Source organism: Cherax quadricarinatus, unplaced genomic scaffold (assembly GCF_038502225.1).
Source record: "Cherax quadricarinatus isolate ZL_2023a unplaced genomic scaffold, ASM3850222v1 Contig1174, whole genome shotgun sequence".
NCBI classification, from domain to species: domain Eukaryota; kingdom Metazoa; phylum Arthropoda; class Malacostraca; order Decapoda; family Parastacidae; genus Cherax; species Cherax quadricarinatus.
The window spans coordinates 65,856-73,005 of record NW_027196200.1 but is presented as its reverse complement, the minus strand read 5'-3'; the positions used below and the strand labels follow the sequence as shown (position 1 = coordinate 73,005).

At 42.6% G+C, this 7,150-nt stretch overlaps 1 protein-coding gene across 4 annotated transcripts in view; it reads left to right on the top strand.

Moving 5' to 3' along the window:
• The first annotated feature begins 457 nt into the window (after positions 1-457).
• Positions 458-7,150, top strand: part of LOC128703654 (zinc finger protein 271-like) — a 42,682-nt gene continuing 35,989 nt past the window's right edge. For 3 of the 4 annotated variants that reach the window (XM_053798405.2, XM_070080882.1, XM_053798406.2), the window contains exon 1: positions 460-2,364. The gene's annotated coding sequence lies outside the window, so the exon portion shown is untranslated. Of the gene's footprint in view, positions 2,365-7,150 lie in introns of all 4 variants that reach the window. The other variant, XR_008409346.2, reaches the window with a different exon arrangement.

Below are 7,150 nucleotides of genomic sequence, written 5' to 3'. Positions count from 1 at the left end.
AGATAGTCTTAATGACCTTGGTGTCGCAGATAGTCTTTTTAGTGTGATAATAAGATGTTATCTTCATTGTAGAATAATAGGAAAATATTATAACCTTTATATTATAATAATAAGGTAAAAGGACCCCAATGGAAATAAGTCACTCTGTCTGACTTTTTTGGGTTATCCCAGGTTCTCTACACATATGCTGCTATGTATGATAATTCTATGTAACTGTATTTGTGTATACCTGAATAAACTTACTTACTTACTTACTTACTTACTAACCCTCCTGGATTTAAAATCTGAAGAAAATCTTATCTTAATATTTATAATTCACTATTAACGTTACCATAACATCTCCTCTCAAGACCAATAAAAAATTAATTATTTGTGTGTTATTTACTCAAATATAAATAAAAACTTTTAAATTTATTGGCCAAATAAAAATAAACATTGACCCGGCGGTGTCCCTGACGCTGATGACGTCATCAGTTGTTGTTGTGATGGTGCAGCTGACACTTATATTGGCGCTGATACCTTAATATTGGCGCTGACACTTTAATATTGACGCTGACACTTATATTGGCGCTGACACCTTAATATTGGCGCTGACACTTTAATATTGACGCTGACACTTATATTGGCGCTGACACCTTAATATTGGCGCTGACACTTTAATATTGACGCTGACACCTTAATATTGGCGCTGACACCTTAATATTGGCGCTGACACCTTAATATTGACGCTGACACTTATATTGGCGCTGACACCTTAATATTGGCGCTGACACCTTAATATTGACGCTGACACTTATATTGGCGCTGACACCTTAATATTGGCGCTAACACATTAATATTGGCGCTGACACCTTAATATTGACGCTGACACTTATATTGGCGCTGACACCTTAATATTGGCGCTGACACTAATATTGACGCTGACACCTTAATATTGGCGCTGACACCTTAATATTGACGCTGACACCTTAATATTGGCGCTGACACCTTAATATTGACGCTGACACCTTAATATTGGCGCTGACACCTTAATATTGGCGCTGACACCTTAATATTGGCGCTGACACCTTAATATTGGCGCTGACACTTTAATATTGGCGCTGACACCTTAATATTGGCGCTGACACCTTAATATTGGCGCTGAAACTTTAATATTGGCGCTGACACCTTAATATTGGCGCTGACACCTTAATATTGGCGCTGACACCTTAATATTGGCGCTGACACCTTAATATTGGCGCTGACACCTTAATATTGACGCTGACACTTTAATATTGGCGCTAACGCTAATATTGGCACTGACACTTTAACATTGGCGCTGACACCTTAATATTGGCGCTAATACTTTAATATTGGCGCTAATACTTTAATATTGGCGCTGACATCTTAATATTGGTGCTGACGCCTTAATAGTGGCGCTGACACTTTATATTGGCGCTGACACCTTAATATGGACGCTGACACCTTAATATTGGCGCTGACACAAATATTGGCAATGACACAAATATTGACACTGACACTTTAATATTGACGCTGACACTTCGACACTTTAATATTGGCGCTGACACTTTGATATTGGCGCTGGCACCTCAGTATTGGTGCTGACACATTAATATTAATGCTGACACTAATATTGACGCTGACGCTAATGTTGATGCTAACACTTTAATATTGACGCTGACACTAATATTGGCGCTGACATTTTAACATTGACGTTGACACTTTTATATTGATGCTGGCACCTATTGGCGCTGACACGTTAATATTAGCGCTGACACTTTAATATTGGGCTGACACTTTAATATTGGCGCTGACACCTTGATATTGGCACGGACACCTTAATATTGGCGCTGACAACTTAATATTGGCGCTGTCATCTTAATATTGACACTCATCTTAATATTGGCACTGTCATCTTGATATTAGCACTGACATCTTAATATTGGCACTGACAACTTAATATTGGCGCTGTCATCTTAATATTGGCACTGACATCTTAATATTGGCACTGACATCTTAATATTGGCACTGACATCTTAATATTGGCACTGACATCTTAATATTGGCACTGACATCTTAATATTGGCACTGACATCTTGATATTGGCACTGACATCTTAATATTGGCACTGACATCTTAATATTGGCACTGACATCTTAATATTGGCACTGACATCTTAATATGGGCACTCTCATCTTAATATGGGCACGGACATCTTAATATGGGCACTGACATCTTAATATGGGCACTGACATCTTAATATGGGCACAGAGATCTTAATATGGGCACTGACATCTTAATATGGGCACTGTCATCTTGGCATTGGCACTGACATCTTAATATTGGCACTGACATCTTAACAAGGTTGGTAATATAACTAGTATTAAAGGAGAACCTTCACGGCGCGCATAACGGAGATAAAACACCTCAATTACTGGGAGCGCTTGAGGTTCCTGAACTTGTACTCCCTGGAACGCAGGCGGGAGAGATACATGATTATATACACCTGGAAAATCCCAGAGGGACTAGTACCGAACTTGCACTTGAGAATCACTCCCTATGGAAGCAAAAGACTCGGTAGATGATGCAACATCCCCCCAATGAAAAGCAGGGGTGTCACTAGTACACTGAGAGACAACACAATAAGTGTCAGGGGCCCAAGACTGTTCAACTGCCTCCCAGCATACATAAGGGGGATTAACGATAGACCCCTGACTGTCTTCAAGCAGGCACTGGACAGGCACCTAAAATTAGTACCTGACCAGCCGTGCTGTGGTTCGTACGTTGGATTGTGTGCTGCCAACAGTAACAGCCTGGTTGATCAGGCCCTGATCCACCACGAGGCCTGGTGCCACGGGGATGTTGAGCCCCAGAAATCTCTCCAAGGAAAATTCCAGGACCAGGTGACACAGGTCCAGGACCAGGTGACAGGTTCAAGTGACAGATCCAGGACCAGGTGACACAGGTCCAGAACCACATGACACAGGACCAGGTGACAGGTCCAGGACCATGTAACACAGGTCCAGGACCATGTAACACAGGTCCAGGACCATGTAACACAGGTCCAGGACCACAGGACCAGGACCATGTAACACAGGTCCAGGACCACATGACACAGGACCAGGTGACACAGGTCCAGGACCATGTAACACAGGTCCAGGACCATGTAACAGGTCCAGGACCAGGTGACACAGGTCCAGGACCAGGTGACACAGGTCCAGGACCAGGTGACACAGGTCCAGAACCAGGTGTCACAGGTTCAGGACCAGGTGACAGGTCCAGAGCCATGTGACAGGTCCAAGACCAGTTGACGGGTCCAGTACCAGGTGACATAGGTTCTGAAGACCAGATGATGAGACACACTACAGTTGTACCGTGGCTGGGTTGGTAGCACATTCAGCTGACACAATGAGTGTCCATGGTTCAATACCCAGCATGGGTGGAAACATCGGGCATGTTTCCTTACACCTGCTGTCATTGTTCACTTTGCAGTAAGTAGGTACCTTTGTGCTAGTACCTGTCCTGGTGGCCTGGTGGCTAAAGCTCCCGCTTCACACACGGAGGGCCCGGGTTTGATTCCCGGCGGGTGGAAACATTTCGACACGTTTCCTTACACTATTGTCCTGTTCACCTAGCAGCAAATAGGTACCTGGGTGTTAGTCGACTGGAGTGGGTCGTATCCTGGGGGACAAGATTGAGGACCCCAATGGAAATAAGTTAGACAATCCTCAATGACGCACTGACTTTCTTGGGTTATCCTGGGTGGCTAACCCTCCGGGGTTAAAAATCCGAATAAAATCTTATCTTATCACACACTGGGGCATGAGATTATAGAACCACAACAAACAAACATTTTATTTATTTTTGCAGTATAAAAATGTAGTTTATTGTATTACAATATTGTTAAGTGCAGGAAAGCCACTTACATAAGTGCACGTCTGGCAGACTGATAGTACAGCCTCTCCTCACTTAACGACAGAGTTCCGTTCCTAAGACCACGTCATTAAACAAATTCGTCACTAAGTGAGGAGCATACTATAATGGTGGTTGGTGTCAACCATCTTTGATATTGTTTTAGTGTTACCTTTCCACCATTTATAAAATTTTAGGTATGTTTTTAAATGTTTATACAGTAGTGTACTGTATAATGAAATAAACAGAATAGAGGCAATCAGCTCTAATATATATTATTTAGGTATAAATACTGATCAGAGAGCCCGTCGTAAGTCCAAGGCATTGGTAAACAAGTAAGTCGCTGAGGAGAGGCTGTAATGCTTACATACTATACAGAGGTTGTGAGTGGTACAGTCTGCATTTTTACAAGAAGAGAGGCAACAAAAATACTACAAATTTAAGTATGTGTTAATACTTTAAACTTATTCAGGCTATAGAACGGTTTTAGAAGATGGTGGAGAGAAATGGTGGCTGAAGCTCTCGCTTCACACAGCGAGGGTCCACGTTCGATTCCCAACGAGGGTAGAAAGAAACATTGGGTGTGTTTCCTTACACCGGTTGTCTATGTTCACCCATCAGTAAAATGGGTACCTGGGTGTTAGTGGACTGGTGTGGGTCGCATCCTGGGACAAAACTGGTCTAATTTGCCCGAAATACTCAGCATAACAAGGGGCTTTCTATATATAGTAGTATGTCATTGATGTCAGCTATGGTCTGTATTCCTTGTACATGTTCTTGTAGTAAATAAAGATATTTATTTATATTTATTATTTAGTTAGATGAGTTGGTTTTGTTTGGTGTAGCATATTGTTGGTGTAGTTAAGCTAGGGAGATGAGGTGATTGTTAATTATAGCTGAAAATTGATTGGTAACAAGGAGACCTTTTGCTGGTTTGTGAAATGAATTCCAGATGTTGTGGCCCATTAGATGTGTTGCATTTTTGAATAAGGTGAGACACACAGTCTTTGATAACATACTGACTTTATTTGGTTATCCTGGGTAGCTAACCTTCACGGTTAAAAATCCAAACACAATCTTATCTTACCCTGTTCACTGCTAGGTGAACAGGGACAACAGGTGTAAGGAAACATGTCCAATATTTCACCCATGCCAGGGATCGATCCTGGGCCTTTGGTGCATGAGCTGAGGATGCTGCCAAGCAACCCACAAGCATCCTCTAATTAATGGACGAACAAGGAAGGGGGGGGTGTTCATTATTGCTGATTCTCGATTGTTTCCGAATTATGAAATATACTTTTCGTGAAGGTTGGTTCTGGAGGCACTACTGGACACAAATAGCACTATAAAATGTAAACCAGTAGAGTGAGGCTGTGAGAAAAAGAAAGTGAATATGAGTAAGAGGGTGAGTACAGTGGACCCCCGCATAACGATGGCATCACATAGCGATTTTTCCGCATAACGATTACTTTTATCGCAAAATTTTTGCCGCGCATACCGATTAAAAACCCGCTTACCGATTTTCGTCCGAGACGCGTCCAATGTGCCCTCACATGTGCCGGCCGTCCCATTGTTTACCAGCCAGCCTCCGCGGTAACATCCAAGCATACACTCGGAATATTTCGTATTATTACAGTGTTTTCGGTGCTGTTTCTGGAAAATAAGTGACCATGGGCCCCAAGAAAGCTTCTAGTGCCAACCCTGTGGTAAAAAGGGTGAGAATTAGTATGGAAATTAAGAAAGATTTTGAAGGGTTTGGGGCTAACCCTGAGAAGCCTATGCCAGTTGTGGAATCCATTGTGCCTACTTCAAAGATTAAGGAAATGTGTGCACAGTGGGTTGAACTGCAAACCTTTATAGATGAAAATCACCCTGACACAGCTGTTGCAAGCCGTGCTGGTGACTATTTCAATGACAATGTTGTGGCCCATTTTAGACAAATCGTAAAGGAACGGGAGGTACAGAGCTCTATGGACAGATTTGTTGTGCGACAGAGGTCCAGTGACTCTCAAGCTGGTCCTAGTGGCATTAAAAGAAGAAGGGAAGTAACCCCGGAAAAGGACTTGCTACCTCAAGTCGTAATGGAAGGGGATTCCCCTTCTAAACAGTAAGAAGATAATGCTCTCCCCTCCTCCCATCCCATCAATCATCACCAGATCTTCAATAAAAGTAAGTGTCATTTAATTGTGCATGCCTTTTTCAGTTTGTGTGTATTAAAATTAACATTTCATGTGGTAAAAAAAAATTTTTTTCATACTTTTGGGCGTCTTGCACGGATTAATTTTATTTCCATTATTTCTTATGGGGAAAATTCATTCGCATAACGATTATTTCGCATAACGATGAGCCCTCTTGCACGGATTAAAATCGTTAACCGGGGGTCCACTGTATTTGTGAGGCTGGGTGGGTGTAAAAGAGGGATGGTAATGAAAAAAGGAAAGTGTGAGGGAGGGTGGTTAAGAGAGATGATGGGTATGAGCTAAGATGTGATTATGGGTGGGTGAGAGAGTGAGTATGGGAGAGAGCATGAGTTAGTATAAGAGATGATGGTTCTTCATCACCATCTACCAAGAGTTCAATGATATCATCTGGTTGCATATCTTCAAGCCCCTCATCAGGCACTCTCCTTGCCAGATTAACAGTCCTGAACTTGACTTTCCACTGGTGAAAAACCAGTGGCCATATTTTTCTCCATCCGCATTTATTGTTGATCTTCGTACAATGGAAAGCCTGGTTTTCATGATTAATCCATTTGAAAAAGTCTGACGAAAACCGAATTGTACAAAAATTGAAGCAATATTTCCCATAAGATTGCAAGCCACCAGAATTTTGGCATATTACGGGACCGACACTGGCTTGCAAGCCATAATATTATGGAACAGACAGTGAAAGGGTTAAGTTTGTGCCTGCCTGCCTGTCTGTCTTGAGACTCTCCTCCTAAACAACATCTGTCAGTATTTCATTTTGGCTCAGAATGTTGGATGTGTGATACCTGGAGTGTACCTGGAGAGGGTTTTCGGGGGTCAATGCCCCTACGGCCAGTCTGTGACCAGGCCTCATGGTGGATCAGGGCCTGATCAACCAGGCTGTTACTGTTGGCCGCACACAACCCGATGTACGAACCACAGCTCGGCTGGTCAGGTACTGACTGTAGGTGCCTGTCCAGCACCCATTTATAGATTTGAAGACAGCCAGAGGTCTTTTGGTAATCCCCCTTATGTATGCTGGAAGGCAGCTG